This window comes from Ranitomeya imitator, chromosome 6, assembly GCF_032444005.1.
Source record: "Ranitomeya imitator isolate aRanImi1 chromosome 6, aRanImi1.pri, whole genome shotgun sequence".
Classification (NCBI taxonomy): Eukaryota; Metazoa; Chordata; class Amphibia; order Anura; family Dendrobatidae; genus Ranitomeya; species Ranitomeya imitator.
In genome coordinates, this window is record NC_091287.1 from 19,493,996 (window position 1) to 19,514,097 (window position 20,102).

At 42.8% G+C, this 20,102-nt stretch overlaps 1 protein-coding gene across 1 annotated transcript in view; it reads left to right on the forward strand.

Moving 5' to 3' along the window:
- The window catches only part of CRHR2 (corticotropin releasing hormone receptor 2), a 280,374-nt gene that overhangs the window by 24,315 nt on the left and 235,957 nt on the right, over positions 1–20,102 (forward strand). The gene's annotated exons all lie outside the window — the stretch shown is intronic.

Sequence of the window (20,102 nt, forward strand, 5' to 3'; positions counted from 1 at the left end):
TCCTGACACTTCTATATTGATCAGTCCTCCTGATACCTCTATATTGATCAGTCCTCTTGATACCTCTATATTGATCAGTCCTCCTGACACCTCTATATTGATCAGTCCTCCTGATACCTCTATATTCATCAGTCCTCCTGATACCTCTATATTGATCAGTCCTCCTGACACTTCTGTATTGATCAGTCCTCCTGACACTTCTATATTGATCAGTCCTCCTGACACTTCTATATTGATCAGTCCTCCTGACACTTCTATATTGATCAGTCCTCCTGATACCTCTATATTGATCAGTCCTCCTGACATTCTATATTGATCAGTCCTCCTGACACTTCTATATTGATCAGTCCTCCTGACACTTCTATATTGATCAGTCCTCCTGACACTTCTATATTGATCAGTCCTCCTGATACCTCTATATTGATCAGTCCTCCTGACACCTCTATATTGATCAGTCCTCCTGACTCTTCTATATTGATCAGTCCTCCTGACACTTCTATATTGATCAGTCCTCCTGATACCTCTATATTGATCAGTCCTCCTGACACTTCTGTATTGATCAGTCCTCCTGATACTTCTATATTGATCAGTCCTCCTGATCTATATATATAATTGTCTAAGGGTTTTTCCGTCTGTCTGTCTGTCTGTCCAGGAAATCCCGCGTCTGTGATTGGTCGAGGCTGCCAGGCCTCGACCAATCAGCGACGGGCACAGCGACGATGATGTCATAAAGGACATAGACATCCCGCGTCTCTGATTCAGCGACGGGCACAGTATCGACGTAGATGTCATAATGGTTGCCATGGCGATGATGATGTCATAAAGGTTGCTTCAACCAATCAGGGACGGGAACAGTCTGACGCGAATTCTGGAATCATCATTGTCCATATACTACGGGGACATGCATATTCTAGAATACCCGATGCGTTAGAATCGGGCCACAATCTAGTATATATATCTATATATATAATTGTCTAAGGGTTTTTCCGTCTGTCTGTCTGTCTGTCCAGGAAATCCCAGCTCTCTGATTGGTCGAGGCCACCAGGCCTCGACCAATCAGAGACCGGCACAGCATCGACGTAGAAATCCCGCGTCTCTGATTGGTCGAGGCCGCCAGGCCTCGACCAATCAGCAACGGGCACAGCGACGATGATGTCATAAAGAACGTAGAAATCCCGCGTCTGATTGGTCGAGGCCGCCAGGCCTCGACCAATCAGCAACGGGCACAGCGACGATGATGTCATAAAGGACGTAGACATCTCACGTTTCTGATTCAGCGACGGGCACAGTATCGACGATGATGTCATAATGGTTGCCATGGCGACGATGATGTCATAAAGGTTGCCTCGACCAATCAGCGACGGGCACAGTGTGCCGCGAATTCTGGAATCATCATTGTCCATATATTACGGGGACATGCATATTCTAGAATACCCGATGCGTTAGAATCGGGCCACAATCTATATATATAATTGCCTAAGGGTTTTTCCGTCTGTCTGTCTGTCTTAAAAATTGCGGCTCTCTGATTGGTCGAGGCTGCCAGGCCTCGACCAATCAGAGACCGGCACAGCATCGACGTAGAAATCCCGCGTCTCTGATTGGTCGAGGCCGCAAGGCCTCGACCAATCAGCAACGGGCACAGCGACGATGATGTCATAAAGGACGTAGAAATCCCACGTTTCTGATTCAGCGAAGGGCACAGTATCGACGTAGATGTCATAATGGTTGCCATGGGGACGATGATGTCATAAAGGTTGCCTCGACCAATCTGCGACGGGCACAGTCTGCCGCGAATTCTGGAATCATCATTGTCCATATACTACTGGGACATGCATATTCTAGAATACCCGATGCGTTAGAATCGGGCCACAATCTAGTCTATATATATAATTGTCTAGGGGTTTTTCCGTCTGTCTGTCTGTCTGTCCTGGAAATCCCGCGTCTCTGACTGGTCGAGGCCAATCAGCGACGGGCACAGCATCGACGTAGAAATCCCGCGTCTCTGATTGGTCGAGGCCACCAGGCCTCGACCAATCAGCGACGGGCACAGCGACGATGATGTCATAAAGGACGTAGACATCCCACGTCAGGCCTCGACCAATCAGCGATGGGCACAGTATCGACGTAGATGTCATAATGGTTGCCATGGCGACGATGATGTCATAAAGGTTGCCTCGACCAATCAGCGACGGGCACAGTCTGCCGCGAATTCTGGAATCATCATTGTCCATATACTACGGGGACATGCATATTCTAGAATACCTGATGCGTTAGAATCGGGCCACAATCTAGTATATATATATATATATATATATATCTGTGTGTGTGTGTTTATATATATTTATATATACACAGTATATATATCTACATACATACACACACAATTCTAGCAGCAATTTTGACATGGTATCAACACCAGACCGAATGTACTAATCCAATAAATATGTTTCCTTGCCAATGGGATCCTTGCCTAAAGCCCCGAAATGTCTACCCCCTGGGAATTCTATATGAATCTGGAAGCATACAGAGATACAGTAAGATCCCATTGACATCTTGGGGTATCATACTTGTACAACTTGAAGATTATATAAGGGCGTGATAAAACCAAGCCTGAGGAATAGTCCCATGAACGAGGCATTGAAAGGGGCCCAACAAGCTGCACCTCTGTTAATGATCCCATATTACTTCAAGTGCATTTTAACGAGGCTCTTGGCAGAGCTAATTTCCTCGAATCCTCAAATTACCATAAAATATTTAATGACAGACAAAGTTTTCTGTGGTCCCCCCCCCCCCCCCCCCCCGTCTGCAGAGGAAATACCCGGGCACAATTACTCAATTACCACGCTAAGGAGAATTACAGCAACTATTTCCACTTGTATCGTTTTCACCATGTTAATGGCTCTCAGTAAAATCCTCATTAACTCCCGATCACTTTCATTTAGGCATTTCTAAATTCAATTTAAAAAAAAAAGGTAAAAATCATCTGGAAATTCATCACATATGAGCCGAGAATCCAGAAATGGCCGATAATGTAAATACAATATAACTAACAGATAAATAGAATTTCCACATCTTGGCAGAAGATATAAAGAATGCTGCTAATGCTTCTCTGTGATTGAGAATATTGTTAAACTGCTAATTTGTAATTTAAAAGTTCCCAGATTGATACAAAACTTGGAATTGTTACAGTTGGCAACACCCTTTACACAATATGCATCAACAGAAAATGACGTATTGGTTAAATCAGAAGGAGGAGGGGGATTACCATTTTTACAGTGTTTTCTACATTTTCAATTTTTTTATGTGATTATCCATATTAAAATAAGATTTCAGTTTTCACTCTGGCTACTAGAGTAGACATGATAGGCATACAAAATAAGCTGATGCTTCTCAATTTTTCTGTGTAGACTAGGACAGAGTCACCAGAGTCATCTCATAAGCACTAGAAGGTTGGTTCAGCAGTCATCTTAATTTATTTAGGCAGTTATGTCAGCAGAGGCATTTTATCATCACTTAAATGCAGGGACAGTAGAGTCATCTTATTGTAAACAGAGTGAAGGGTTAAGAGATTAATCTCAACATCATTAGCGGGCAAAGTCAGCACAATGTCACCATTATTATTAAAGAGTGAGGTCAGTAGAGTGACCTTGTTTCCATTAGAGGCAGGGTCAGAAGAGTCAGTTAAATTATTTAATTATCATTAGAGGGTAGGGTCAGCAGATACATCTAATGGTCTTTAGAGGGCAGGGTCAGCAGAGCCATTTTATAGTCATGAGAGGGCAGGGTCAGCAGAGCCATCTTATGGTCATTAGAGGGCATGGTCAGCAGAGCAATCTTATAGTCATTAGAGGGCAGGGTGAGCAGAGCCATCTTATGGTAATTAGAGGGCAGTGTCAGCAAAGCCATCTTATGGTCATTAGAAGGCAGGGTCAGCAGAGCCATCTTTTCCTCATTTGATGGTGGAATCAGCAGAGTCATCTTATGATCATTAGAGGGCAGGGTCAGCAGAGAATTTTATAGTTATTAGAGGGAAGGGTTAATGGAGCCATCCTATGGTCATTAGAGGGCAGGGTCAGCAGAGCCATCTCATGGTCATTAGAGGGCAGGGTCAGCAGAGCCATCTTATGGTAATTAGAGGACAGGGTCAGCAGAGCCATCTTATGGTCAGTAGAAGGCAGGGTCAACAGAGCCATCTTTGATCATTAGAGTGCAGAATCATCAGAGCCATCTTATGGTCATTAGAGGGCAGGGTCAGCAGAGCCATCTTATGGTCATTAGAGGGAAGGGTCAGCAGAGCCATTTAATGGTCATTAGAGGAAGGGTCAGCAGAGCCATCTAAGTCATTAGAGGCAGGGTCAGCAGAGCCATCTTATAGTCATTAGAGGGCAGGGTCAGCAGAGCAATCTTATGGTCATTAGAGGGAAGGGTCAGCAGAGCCATCTAATGGTCATTAGAGGCAGGGTCAGCAGAGCCATCTTATGGTAATTAGTGGGCAGGATCAGCAGAGCCATCTTTTGGTTATTAGAGGGCAGGGTCAGCAGAGCCATCTTTTGGTCATTGTAGGGCAGGGTCAGCAGAGCCATCTTATGGTCATTACAGGGCAGGGTCAGCAAATCCATCTTATAGTCATTAGAGGGCAGGGTCAGCAGAGCCATCTAATGGTAATTAGAGAGCAGGGTCAAGAGCCATCTTATGGTCATTAGAGGGCAGGGTCAGCAGAGCCATCTAATGGTCATTAGAAGGCAGGGTCAGCAGAGCCATCTTATGATCATTAGAGGGCAGAGTCATCTTATGGTCATTAGAGGGCAAGATCAGCAGAGCCATCTAATAGTCATAAGAGGGAATGGTCAGCAGAGTCATCTAATGGTCATTAGAGGGCAGGGTCAGCAGAGCCATCTTATGGTCATTAGATGGAAGGGTCAGCAGAGCCATCTAATGGTCATTAGAGGGCAGGGTCAGCAGAGCCATCTTATGATCATTAGAGGGCAGGGTCAGCAGCGACATCTTATAGTTATTAGAGGGAATGGTCAGCAGAGCCATCTAATGGTCATTAGAGGGCAGGGTCAGCAGAGCCATCTCATGGTCATTAGAGGGCAGGGTCAGCAGAGCCATCTTATGATCATTAGAGGGCAGGGTCAGCAGAGACATCTTATGGTCATTACAGGGCAGGGACAAAAGAATCCTTTTATCATTAGAGACCAGGGTCAGCAAAGTCATCTTATTTAGAAGGCAGGGAGAGCAGAGTCTTCTCATTATATCAGTATTGGGCAGATCATCTCATTATTATCGGAGGGTTAGAACAGTCAACTCATCATTACATGGCAGGCTCAGAAGAGTCATCTGCATATGATTAGAGGAAAGAGTGATGTAGATTAGGAAGGCTGAGAGAAGATACTACATAGTACATTGTGATCTAACACAATTCGTGCCATTGCGCTTGTCTGTACTGCATCCCACTAACGTTTCGCTATTTTGTACAGTGAATCGTTATCCTATGAGGACCCTGTATTGTGCCTGTTGTCCTTTCGTCCATATCTACCCAGCGGTGAAGGAGATAATCTAGTGTTTGAACCTCAGTTCTTATGTGACTTATGTACTTGAATTTTGGAGACCACAGTGTAAACAGTAGCTGGAGTCAGGGGCTCAGGTGACAGGTTTGACAACATCAAGGAGAAATGTTGCATGTAGCACAGCCAAAATGACCAGCGGAGTATTCCCTGCAGACATTAACTCAGCCGGAGCAGACTTCTGAAATCCAATCACGTAAAATACGGATATAGAGGTTTGCAGGGAGTGTAGATTTTAACAGCTTTAGAGGTTAAAGGTTAATATATGAAATAAGAATAAAGGCTACTTTTATGCTAGAAACAGCACCACTCTAGTGCACAGGTAATGTGTGGTATTGCAACTCAACCCTAATCATTTAAATAGTAATGACCCGCAATACCAATTGCAGCCCATGGATAAGGGTGGCGCTGTTTCGGAACGCAGGTGGGTTCTTCACAAAGGTGTAACTTAGTCCCAATGCAAAATCTGCAGCAGTGCCTTATTCATCATTTAAAGTACTTGTTTCCTTTTATTGGTCGGTGGGACATTTTGTGCCCCCCTCGGGCTTCAGGGTCTGGATCACAACCTCCAATCCTTTTATATGGCATACTAATAACTCATAAATACGTAAAGGGTTTATCCAGGACTTTGTTTTGTTTTTTGCTAACTACCTGCCTGCTCTGCCCGGTGATGATCTGTTCTGACTCAGAATGGTCATGAAACGGTGCTGCCAGTAATTCTCCTGCTTCGCGGGGAGCCGGCTGTCAAACACCACGATGGCAGCAGTGGCACCGCTTTAATCCCCTTAAGGGAATATCCCTTTAAGATCCACAAATTCAGAAACAGTAAAAGTATATCTTTGTATTGTATTAGCCACTAGATAGTAAAATATAACGGAAAGCTGCAACTTGTTAATATCTTTACAGTTTACCATTAAAAAGTATCCAGCACTGAGGATTCACAATTTTGATTATTTTTCAAATACAAAAAGAATTTCTCATGTGACCTGAGACTCTAAAATTTTTATAGAATTCTAGCCACGACTTTCATCATCCTCATCATCCTCGTGCTCTCGCTGCTACAAGGGTGTCAGTGTCATCAGGAATCAGTGACGCCACGTGAGATTCTCCGTCCCTAAAGTAGCGGATCGTTCCCCCGGTGCCAACACTGGGGCTGTGTAATCTGGAGGTGAGAACGCTCATTCACCGCTGGGCGGCTGCTAATAAATCACTTTGTGGCCGGAGAGGATAGTCTGGTCCTTGTTCCAGATGCCTCCAGTACCCGGGTCGGATTTAGTCATGGAATTTGTCATTTTTTTTGACCCTCACTGATTCCACAAGCGCTCTCCTCTCACCGTCTGATCCTGTGAGGTTCCTACTACACCGTCTTATAGGGAGCAGCGGGATTCCAGGTAGAAAAGGCAAGAAGTTCCTAACGTCCTAACTTATGAGAACAGCAGGGCTTTATGAGTAAGGAATGGAGTTGTCACCCAAAAACTGTTTTACTTGTTTTTTTAAATCTTCGCGGACTTCCGGTGACCATAGATATCGCGAGACTTCCACCAATACCCCGTGCATCCTGCTTAGGGCTTCAGCAATCTTAACAGCATGGACATGACTTGTCTCCATCCTTCTTGCTGCCCACATACCATTCCTCCTCAATATTTTCATAGGGAATGTGTCACCATAAATTACCTAATACTAAAATCTGTCTTTTCTGTTAAATGCATTTTTTTAAAAACGTTTAAAAAATGTTCTAATCTTCTATTAAACTATCTATACTAAACAAATAACAGAAATCTTGTCATATTCTCACAGCAAATAGAGCCAAGTACGTGATACATACGTCCTGTTTTGTGCAAAATGCTTTTCAGAGGTCTCATTATCATCAGAGTTACAATTAAAGTAAATTAAAACACCATTCACAATAGGTGATGTCACAGCTCACCTCCTCCTCCTGTGCAATGACTGATAACACCTCTACATACAGTAGATAACACAGGATCCACCATTCACAATAGGTGCTGTCACAGCTCACCTCCTCCTCCTGTACAATGACTGATAACACCTCTATGTACAGTAGATAACACAGGATCCACCATTCACAATAGGTGATGTCACAGCTCACCTCCTCCTCCTGTACAATGACTGATAACACCTCTATGTACAGTAGATAACACAGGATCCACCATTCACAATAGGTGATGTCACAGCTCACCTCCTCCTCCTGTACAATGACTGATAACACCTCTATGTACAGTAGATAACACAGGATCCACCATTCACAATAGGTGCTGTCACAGCTCACCTCCTCCTCCTGTGCAATGACTGATAACACCTCTATATACAGTAGATAACACAGGATCCACCATTCACAATAGGTGATGTCACAGCTCACCTCCTCCTCCTGTACAATGACTGATAACACCTCTATGTACAGTAGATAACACAGGATCCACCATTCACAATAGGTGCTGTCACAGCTCACCTCCTCCTCCTGTGCAATGACTGATAACACCTCTATATACAGTAGATAACACAGGATCCACCATTCACAATAGGTGATGTCACAGCTCACCTCCTCCTCCTGTACAATGACTGATAACACCTCTATATACAGTAGATAACACAGGATCCAACATTCACAATAGGTGATGTCACAGCTCACCTCCTCCTCCTGTACAATGACAGATACCACCTCTATATACAGTAGATAACACAGGATCCACCATTCACAATAGGTGATGTCACAGCTCACCTCCTCCTCCTGTATAATGACTGATAACACCTCTATATACAGTAGATAACACAGGATCCACCATTCACAATAGGTGATGTCACAGCTCACCTCCTCCTCCTGTACAATGACTGATAACACCTCTATATACAGTAGATAACACAGGATCCACCATTCAAAAATAATAAGATCTTTATGTTCTGATAATCAAATTGTATTCTCCAGCCTTGCTGAGCGTGGTAGCCTTTATTCATAGTGATTGAAATAATTTAAAAAAAAAAAGAAAACACATCCCCTTTTACTGGAATTTCCTTCTTTAATCCTTTTGAAAGAAAGAAAAATATTTAAAAAAAATTAAACATCCAGAAGGTTCAGCTCCTATTCTACCATGATGCTCTGGAACATCACTGCCAAGGAGCTCAGTTACAAGCCATCATAGCTACAGAAGCAGGGAGTCCCCATAGAGAAGGCATAGATGGTTTATTACCGTCTCTACCTTCACTATAAGTGCGGTATACACAGTAAAAGGAAGCGCTCGCAGGGTTTCCTCCTTCACACACAGCGGTCTTGAGGGTCTAGGGAGGAGCTGCTGGGTCGTAAGAAACACAGACCGCGCTGCTATGCAGACAGTAGGCTATATTTCCCCTGTAACTGGGGCTAATATACCAGCGCAAGTTACAGGGGAGATAAGATGAAAACAATCATATTTCAATATTTAAACAATCCCCAAAGGTATTTTATGGCCTTATGGGGGTCACAAGGCATCAAATAAATGAAAAATTTTAAAAAATACAATATTCCAGGTAAAATAACAAAATAATAAAATGAGATTCTCACTCAATCTCATGTCTCTACTACTAAAAATGTGCCCGATACATAAAATGTTTTATATAGAATGTTAACTAATTTTAAATGTATTTTAGTGGTCCTGTGTTGTCATAAACAAAAAGTAAAAAATTTGAAAAACAGATACTTATTTCGCTTGTTTTTCCACCAATAGTTGATAGCCGCAAAAGAAAAAGAGAAAATATGACAGTGACATAAAAATGATGTCTCATATATCACAATAAAACTGAAAATGTGACTGTTCAGAAACGAGATTAAATATCCCAGTATTGAACTGATTAATAAAAGACGAAATAGATGAAGGTATTAATGAAACATTTGGTAACATTGTTTTTACTGGAAGAAAATGTTAAATCCTACAGACTTGTCTATGGCTGACAATACCAATTTGTATCTATTGATTTACCGACGATTTCTGATCAAATGCAGAATCCTAATGCAAAACAAGTCTATAAAAGCAGAAGCTCAAGATTCATAAAGTCTCTACCCTGAGCCAAAGGATCAGGCTCTAAAACTGACAACTGTAAGACCAAGCCAACATGTTCGCACTTTCATACTGGGGAATATGTTGGACCTTCATGTTCCCAAGAGAGTGGATTTTCCCAGGGATACATTATGTTTCCATTTTCTCAAATACTTTTTAGCTCACTTTGTTTATTTCCACATGATGTAAATGCAAAATTAAGATAAATGAATAGAACAAGTTACAATGTGTCGTTAGAGCCGGTTTACTCCATTGGGGACCTAACAAGAACTAAAGAAAAACATCAGTGACCCCATAAAGAGACATAAAGAGGATGGAAGTTCAACTTTCATTTATTGTGAAAAAAAGGCTGTGATAGCAAAAACTCATTAATCAGTAATCATTTTATCAAGGTTCAAGGTCTCTAAGATATAACAATTTATGTACAGCATGATATAACTTAGACTTCTATGTACTCCTTTAGCTGTATATAGAATGTATAAGAACATAATTAGTATAATACTGCATGCTATAATTAAGATTTTAATATAATTAAAATACCCCCTATGTACAAGAATATAACTACTATAATACTGCTCCTATGTACAAGAATATAACTACTATAATACTGCTCCTATGTACAAGAATATAACTACTATAATACTGCCCCCTATGTACAAGAATATAACTACTATAATACTGCCCCTATGTACAAGAATATAACTACTATAATACTGCTCCCTATGTACAAGAATATAACTACTATAATACTGTCCCTATGTACAAGAATATAACTACTATAATACTGCCCCTATGTACAAGAATATAACTACTATAATACTGCTCCTATGTACAAGAATATAACTACTATAATACTGCTCCTATGTACAAAAATATAACTACTATAATACTGCTCCTATGTACAAGAATATACCGTAACTACTATAATACTGCTCCTATGTACAAGAATAATAATAATAAATAATAATTTATAAGAATATACCGAATAAGAATATACCGAAACTACTATAATACTGCTCTTTACGTACAAGAATATAACTAAACATTTTCTAGAAAGCAGTAACTGATGGAAGGATAGCTATACAGTGGTACCACGCTGTGTAGCTGTGATTTATTCTCTGAGGCAAGGTAAAATACTTAGTACAATGCAGAAGCATCAATTTGGATATTATACAGTAGTACTGTGCGGTGTACCTGTGACTCCATCCATGGAGTGAGATAAAAACACTTATTTGAAAGTAACAGTATGGATGCCATTAAAAGCAATCCTTAGCAGGGTGGCTGTGAATGTAAATTTGAGGCAAGATGAAACACTTACTAGAAAGCAGCAACATTGTCAGTGTGCACTTAAACCCTGAAAACCCTAACTGTTATGACCTGGTGGTTAGGACAATAATGGACCTGGTGGTTAAGAGCACACTGAATGACCTGATAGTTACTAATAATACAGGACAAGCTCTGGGACATGGGAACTCTGCTGACCGCAATCCCTAATCCTATCACACACACTAGAAATAGCCGTGGATTGCTCCTAACGCTCCCTATGCAACTCGACACAGCCTAAGGAACTAGCTAGCCCTAAAGATAGAAAAATAAAGCCTACCTTGCCTCAGAGAAATTCCCCAAAGGAAAAGGCAGCCCCCCACATATAATGACTGTGAGTTAAGATGAAAATTACAAACACAGAGATGAAATAGATTTAGCAAAGTGAGGCCCGACTTACTGAACAGACAGAGGATAGGAAAGGTAACTTTGCGGTCAGCACAAAAACTACAAAAAGACCACGCAGAGGGCGCAAAAAGACCCTCCGCACCGACTCACGGTGCGGAGGCGCCCCTCTGCATCCCAGAGCTTCCAGCAAGCAAGACAAAAATCAAAATAGCAAGCTGGACAGAAAAATAGCAAACAAGAGAAAAACAAGCAGGAACTTAGCTTCTGCTGGGAAGACAGGTCACAAGAACGATCCAGGAGCGAACTAGACCAATACTGGAACATTGACAGGTGGCATGGAGCAAAGATCTAAGTGGAGTTAAATAGAGCAGCCAGCTAACGAATTAACCTCGTCACCTGTGGAAGGAAACTCAGAAGCCGCAGCCCCACTCACAACCACCAGAGGAAGCCCATGGACAGAACCAGCCGAAGTACCATTCATGACCACAGGAGGGAGCTTGACAACAGAATTCACAACAGTACCCCCCCCTTGAGGAGGGGTCACCGAACCCTCACCAGAGCCCCCAGGCCGACCAGGACGAGCCAAATGAAAGGCACAAACCAGATCGGCAGCATGAACATCGGAGGCAAAGACCCAGGAATTATCTTCCTGACCATAACCCTTCCACCTGACCAGGTACTGGAGTTTCCGTCTCGAAATACGAGAATCCAAAATCTTCTCCAGCACATCCTCCAACTCCCCCTCAACCAACACCGGGGCAGGAGGATCAACGGATGGAACCACAGGCGCCACGTATCTCCGCAACAACGACCTATGGAATACATTATGGATGGCAAAAGAAGCTGGAAGGGTCAAACGAAATGACACAGGATTGAGAACCTCAGAAATCTTATACGGACCAATGAAACGAGGCTTAAACTTAGGAGAGGAAACCTTCATAGGAACATAACGAGACGACAACCAAACTAAATCCCGAACACGAAGTCGGGGACCCACACAGCGCTGGCGGTTAGTGAAATGTTGAGCCTTCTCCTGGGACAATGTCAAATTGTCCACCACATGAGTCCAAATCTGCTGCAACCTATCCACCACAGTATCTACACCAGGACAGTCTGAAGACTCAACCTGCCCTGAAGAGAAACGAGGATGGAAACCAGAATTGCAGAAAAACGGCGAAACCAAAGTAGCCGAGCTGGCCCGATTATTAAGGGCGAACTCAGCCAAAGGCAAGAAGGACACCCAATCATCCTGATCAGCAGAAACAAAGCATCTCAGATATGTTTCCAAAGTCTGATTCGGTTTGGCCATTTGTCTGAGGATGGAAAGCCGAGGAAAAAGACAAATCAATGCCCATCCTAGCACAAAAGGATCGCCAAAACCTCGAAACAAACTAGGAACCTCTGTCCGAAACGATGTTCTCCGGAATGCCATGTAAACGGACCACATGCTGGAAAAACAATGGCACCAAATCAGAGGAGGAAGGCAATTTAGACAAGGGTACCAAATGGACCATCTTAGAGAAGCGATCACAAACCACCCAAATGACCGACATCTTTTGAGAGACAGGGAGATCCGAAATAAAATCCATAGAAATATGCGTCCAGGGCCTCTTCGGGACCGGCAAGGGCAAAAGCAACCCACTGGCATGAGAACAGCAGGGCTTAGCCCGAGCACAAGTCCCACAGGACTGCACAAAAGAACGCACATCCCATGACAAAGACGGCCACCAAAAGGATCTAGCCACCAAATCTCTGGTACCAAAGATTCCAGGATAACCAGCCAACACCGAACAATGAACCTCAGAGATAACTCTACTAGTCCATTTATCAGGGACAAACAGTTTCTCCGCTGGGCAACGGTCAGGTCTATCAGCCTGAAATTTTTGCAGCACCCGCCGCAAATCAGGGGAGATGGCAGACAAAATTACCCCTTCTCTGAGAATACCCGCCGGCTCAGGAACACCCGGAGAGTCGGGCACAAAACTCCTTGACAGGGCATCAGCCTTCACATTCCTAGAGCCCGGAAGGTACGAAACCACAAAATCAAAAAACGGGAGAAAAAGAGCGACCATGGAGCCTGTCTAGGATTCAACCGTTTGGCAGACTCGAGATAAGTCAAATTCTTGTGATCCGTCAAGACCACCACGCGATGTTTAGCTCCTTCAAGCCAATTACGCCACTCCTCGAATGCCCACTTCATGGCCAACAACTCTCGATTGCCAACATCATAATTGCGCTCAGCAGGCGAAAACTTTCTAGAAAAGAAAGCACATGGTTTCATCACCGAGCCATCAGAACTTCTTTGCGACAAAACAGCCCCTGCTCCAATCTCAGAAGCATCAACCTCGACCTGAAACGGGAGCGAAACATCTGGCTGGCACAACACAGGGGCAGAAGAAAAACGACGCTTCAACTCCTGAAAAGCTTCCACAGCAGCAGAAGACCAATTGACCACATCAGCACCCTTCTTGGTCAAATCAGTCAACAGTTTAGCAACACTAGAAAAATTACTGATGAAGCGACGATAAAAATTTGCAAAGCCCAGGAACTTTTGCAGACTCTTCACAGATGTCGGCTGAGTCCAATCATAAATGGCCTGAACTTTAACAGGGTCCATCTCGATAGTAGAAGGGGAAAAAATGAAACCCAAAAATGAAACCTTCTGAACTCCAAAGAGACACTTTGACCCCTTCACAAACAAAGAATTCACATGAAGGACCTGGAACACCATTCTAACCTGCTTCACGTGAGACTCCCAATCATCCGAGAAGACCAAAATATCATCCAAATATACAATCAGGAATTTATCCAGGTACTCTCGGAAGATGTCATGCATAAAGGACTGAAATACTGATGGAGCATTGGAAAGCCCGAATGGCATTACAAGATACTCAAAATGGCCCTCGGGCGTATTAAATGCTGTTTTCCATTCATCGCCCTGTTTAATACGCACAAGATTATACGCACCACGCAGATCTATCTTGGTGAACCAACTAGCCCCCTTAATCCGAGCAAATAAATCAGACAACAGCGGCAAAGGGTACTGAAATTTGACTGTGATCTTATTAAGAAGGCGGTAATCAATACAAGGTCTCAAAGAACCATCGTTCTTGGCCACAAAAAAGAACCCTGCTCCCAATGGTGATGACGACGGACGAATATGACCCTTCTCCAAGGATTCCTTTATATAACTCTGCATAGCGGCGTGTTCTGGCACAGATAAATTAAACAGACGGCCCTTAGGAAACTTACTACCAGGAATCAAATTAATAGCACAATCGCAATCCCTATGAGGAGGTAGGGCACCAGATTTGGGCTCTTCAAATACATCCCGGTAATCCGACAAAAACTCCGGGACTTCAGAAGGGGTGGATGACGAAATAGACAAAAATGGAACATCACCATGTACCCCCTGACAACCCCAGCTGGACACAGACATAGATTTCCAATCCAATACTGGATTAAGGACCTGTAGCCATGGCAACCCCAAAACGACCACATCATGCAGATTATGCAACACCAAAAAGCGAATATCCTCCTGATGTGCAGGAGACATGCACATGGTCAATTGGGTCCAGTACTGAGGCTTATTCTTGGCCAAAGGCATAGCATCAATTCCTCTCAATGGAATAGGATACTGCAAGGGCTCCAAGAAAAAACCACAGCGCCTAGCATACTCCAAGTCCATCAAATTCAGGGCAGCGCCTGAATCCACAAATGCCATAACAGAATAGGACGACAAAGAGCAAATCAGAGTAACGGACAAAAGAAATTTAGACTGTACCGTACCAATGGTGGCAGACCTAGCGAACCGCTTAGTGCGCTTAGGACAATCGGAGATAGCATGAGTGGAATCACCACAGTAAAAACATAGCCCATTCCGACGTCTGTGTTCTTGCCGTTCAGCTCTGGTCAAAGTCCTATCACATTGCATAGGCTCAGGCCTATGCACAGAGAATACCGCCAAATGGTGCACAGCTTTACGCTCACGCAAGCGCCGATCGATCTGAATGGCCAAAGACATAGACTCATTCAGACCAGCAGGCATGGGAAATCCCACCATGACATCCTTAAGGGCTTCAGAGAGACCCTTTCTGAAGATTGCTGCCAGGGCACATTCATTCCACTGAGTGAGCACAGACCATTTTCTAAACTTCTGACAATATACCTCCGCTTCATCCTGACCCTGACACAAAGCCAGCAAGATTTTCTCTGCCTGATCCACGGAATTTGGTTCATCATAAAGCAATCCAAGCGCCAGAAAAAATGCATCAACATCACGCAATGCCGGATCTCCTGGCGCAAGGGAAAATGCCCAGTCTTGAGGGTCACCACGCAACAAAGAAATAATGATTTTCACTTGTTGAACAGGGTCACCTGAGGAGCAAGGTTTCAAAGCAAGAAACAATTTACAATTATTTTTGAAATTCAGAAACTTAGATCTATCCCCAAAAAACAAATCAGGAATAGGAATCCTAGGCTCTGACATCGGATTCTGAACCACAAAATCTTGAATGTTTTGTACCCTTGCAGTGAGATTATCCATACAAGAGGACAGACCTTGAATGTCCATATCTACACCTGTATCCTGAACCACCCAGAGGTAAAGGGGAAAAGAGAGACAAAACACACTGCAAAGAAAAAAAAATGGTCTCAGAACTTCTCTTATCCCTCTATTGAGATGCATTAATACTTTGGGCCACCTGTACTGTTATGACCTGGTGGTTAGGACAATAATGGACCTGGTGGTTAAGAGCACACGGAATGACCTGATAGTTAGGCTACGTTCAGACTAGCGTTGTGCGCCGCTGCGTCGGCAACGCGACGCACAACGCAACGAAAAACGCGGCAAAACGCACGCAAAAACGCTGCGTTTTGCGACGCGTGCGTTTTTTTTGCCGATGCTTGCGGCAAAAAAGACGCATTTGTCGCAAAACGCAACAAGCAAAAACGCATGCGTCCGCCATGTTAAACATAGGGGCGCATGACGCGTGCGTCGCCCGACGCGGCGCCGACGCACACTAGCACAACGCTAGTGTGAACGTACCCTTACTGATAATAAGCTTCTGCTGGGAAGACAGGTCACAAGAACGATCCAGGAGTGAACTAGACCAATACTGGAACATTGACAGGTAGCATGGAGCAATGATCTAAGTGGAGTTAAATAGAGCAGCCAGCTAAAGAATTAACCTCGTCACCTGTGGAAGGAAACTCAGAAGCCGCAGCCCCACTCACAACTACCAGAGGAAGCCCATGGACAGAACCAGCCGAAGTACCATTCATGACCACAGGAGGGAGCTTGACAACAGAATTCACAACACCTAACCAGTGATCTTTGATTTGCTATAAGTGAATCCAGGGATTCTTTAGCTGGCCATACACATTAGATAAAAGTTGACTGAATCTGTCACATTTTTTTTTACAAAATTAGTCGATAATCTAATGAATGGGGGTCTCCGTACTGTGTGTGGGGGATTCACTATGTGTTGACTTCATGTCGTGTAATTTTATACAGAATGATACAGTACGATTGATGGATGGAGTAACTTGGGAATGTATCAGCGTAATATCACTGTCATATAATGGCCCCATCATCCGGTATTAACGACTATATTTTTGGAATTCTTTTATTTATAAAATGCGTTAATTAATCCCAGAATTCACTTTGTACGTTAATGTCAAGTTTTGGTCTCTGCAGTTCGCTTGTTATTTCTTCCCCTTCACATGGAATCCTGTGGAATTTATCGCCGGAGGGAAACAATTTCTTCCAGTACTAAGAATAAATGTAAACATATTACATGTGTGATTCCCAGCAAAATCCCAAAAGTTAGAAGGTCGCGATCAAACAATGAAATATTTACCACCGCGGTCTGTGACGTTCCCAAGTGTCACCGTGAGCAGCGCCATGGCGTTACCCTGGAGATCCGCCACTGTGGATAACGAAGTCATAAATATTATAGACGTGATTAAAATCGATACAATTAGGTTTAGCTGAAAATGTTGCACCGTTTGGCTTTTAAAAGCTTTTTGCTGCCCTGCACATTGATTATTGCACATTGAGTTAACTGAGAATATGTCAGTGAGCGCCTTCTGACTTTTCTGTCTTCCTTTTGTGCTGATTTACGACCACGCACCGAATCAAAAATATCAAAAATATGTCCTCGATAGCGTCCTTTAAAGGGAACGCACAGATTTTTTAAAAAGAAACATTATCTGAAACGTTCTATTGATCCCCAACAATGGTGCACACATAATGTGGAAGCTATAGACCACGGATCATCATTGTGCTAAGATGCAGTACCACACCCAACCTGTACACAGGTGTGGCGCTATTTCAGGAAGGATTTTATTTTTTTTTTAAATCCCGCACAACCCCTTTAATTCCAAATCTTTGCAGATGGACGATATAGGACGACGCCATATACGCTGTCGGATTCGTTTTCCCCGAGGTGCACCTGTTATTACAGCAAATCTTAAGCGCGCCGAGATCTTAACAGAAAGGAGCTTCAAAGAGATTCACAAACGGAGCGACATCAAGAATTTGCATCTTAAATTCGGATCTCTATCGTTTATTAGCGTCGTGCAAATGTCAGCGGCTCCGCGATGCATCTGTTCCAGGCGCCGGGGGATTAGATCAATCCATTAACACCTTTCTGTATTTTCCGGGTAATAAGCTTGATGTCGCTGAATATATATAAATATATCGGTGCGGTGGGGGAGGGGAGCGCAGCAACAAAGCTCAAATCTCCAGGCGCGACACATATACAGCACGTAGCAAGCACGCCGCGTTCACGAGGTCCAGAAATTAGGTGCGTGCATCCAGGATATCCCGGGAAACGGACAGACACCAATTATCGACTGTTATTTATGTTTATTTAATTATATATTTTAGGATTTTACTTTAATTTTGTAAATGGTTTCTTTTGTCTTCTTCAATTATTATATTTAATTTATGTGTTTTTTTAAAGATTTTTCTGCCCAACAGGAGATGATGGCATAAAATACTAAAAGACCCCCAGTCGTCTTATCACATCCTGGAACTGATGGTTTTTATGTTATAGAATTTTCTAACTCTTGGGAAAAGTTTTCCTAATACTATTTCAATTTACATATTTGTTACATTTTGTAAATGTATCTTATTTTTTGTTATATTCAGTTATTATTTATTCACTTTAAAGACAGCTTAGAATTAATAATAATAATAATAATAATTATATAATTTTCACCTTACGTGTCACCGTCACTCCAGATCTATAATCTCCTGGCCTCCTACTGGTCTCTGTACTTCACTGCAGCTGATCACACGCTTTTCAAGCTTCATGACCGCTGTAGCCAATCGGGGATTGACTGCAGCAATCACATGCTATAGAAATCAGTGGGGGGGACTTTTTTTATGGCTGGATTCCCCCTTGCAAACTTTATAGTCTGTAAATTAGTTCAATGCATTTATATACTTTCGATTTATTAGGTTTTTTTTTTTTTTTGTTCATTTTATTTATATTTAATCATTGAGTTTATAGTCATTTTTTGCTTAGAATTATTTTATTTATTTACATTTATTGCAACATTTTGTATTTATTTTCATTTGATTACTTTATTTCTTCTCTCTCAATGTTGATGCCACGTGTTAAGGAAGAAGTGCAGATGAGATGCGGGCAACATTCATTTTGTAGTAAGGTTTTGGAGCCCTTTTTTTCTCAAGTCTCTAGGAAAAAAAAATCTTCAAACATTAATGGATACAGCCAGTGACGTAACTTGAAGCTCATGGCTTAAAATGTAAAGTGCTGCGGAATATGTTGGCGCTATAGAAATAAAATTATTATTATTATTATTATTATTATGGGTGTCCATTTAATTCTATAGCCAGCATGTAATACAACAGTTCACCTGTAGTGGCCGCTACCAGGAAAATGAAAAACCAGCTGTGACCAACTCATTGTGTGCCAAACTTTAATTAGAAAAAAAAGTGGTCTTTAAAGGGCACCTCCCTTTAAAAAACTTTCCCCAAGGGATCCCACATTAATAATAATAATTTCTTTATTTATATAGCGCCAACATATTCCGCGGCGCTTTACAGACATTATTATTATTAATAACTTCATAAAGTTTTGAATCTCTTTAGAATACAAAACTTTAGAAAACTTTCAGGATGGAGAACCCATTGACCTCATCCATCAGACACGTACACAGGTGTAGCAGAGCCAAGTGTGTCCGTTAGTGGATTTCTATGCATCATTTATCTAAGTCATTAATTAATAACGATGCAGCTGCAAATGACAAACTCGGCTCTGCTACATCCGGATGCCTTCCTAGAGGTGTTTTAAAGGATAAACCCTTTTATCAGCTGTCATAAGATTTTGGAGGTGCACGGGCAACATAAGTGTGGAAACCTGAGCCGCCTTCATCGGGCTAAACACGGCTCTGGCCCATCGCAGTAGACGCAGGCGGCGTATTATTCCGATACGTTGCTGTCAGGATATGCCATATAAATAAACGTATATATCATCCCCAGACAGCGGGACGTGCGCCATGTGTGTGTCATGGGGTCAGTATCACTATCAGCCCCTCTGATCCTGGGATATAAATGGACTGGCACCATCCCAGGGGGTCCCGCTGACAAGTGTGATTAAACCCTCCCGGCGCGGAATCCGAAGCTGCTACTGGAAACAAATGCCGCAGCCGAGTCCGGGGCGGGAATGCCTGACATTGTGTGCTGGGGGCAGGAGTAGTCGTGGTGGTGGGGATGGTGGGGGAGTAGTAGCATGGAGGGGGCTGCATGCTCCAATTTCTGACCCATGCAGCCAAAATAACTTCAGGA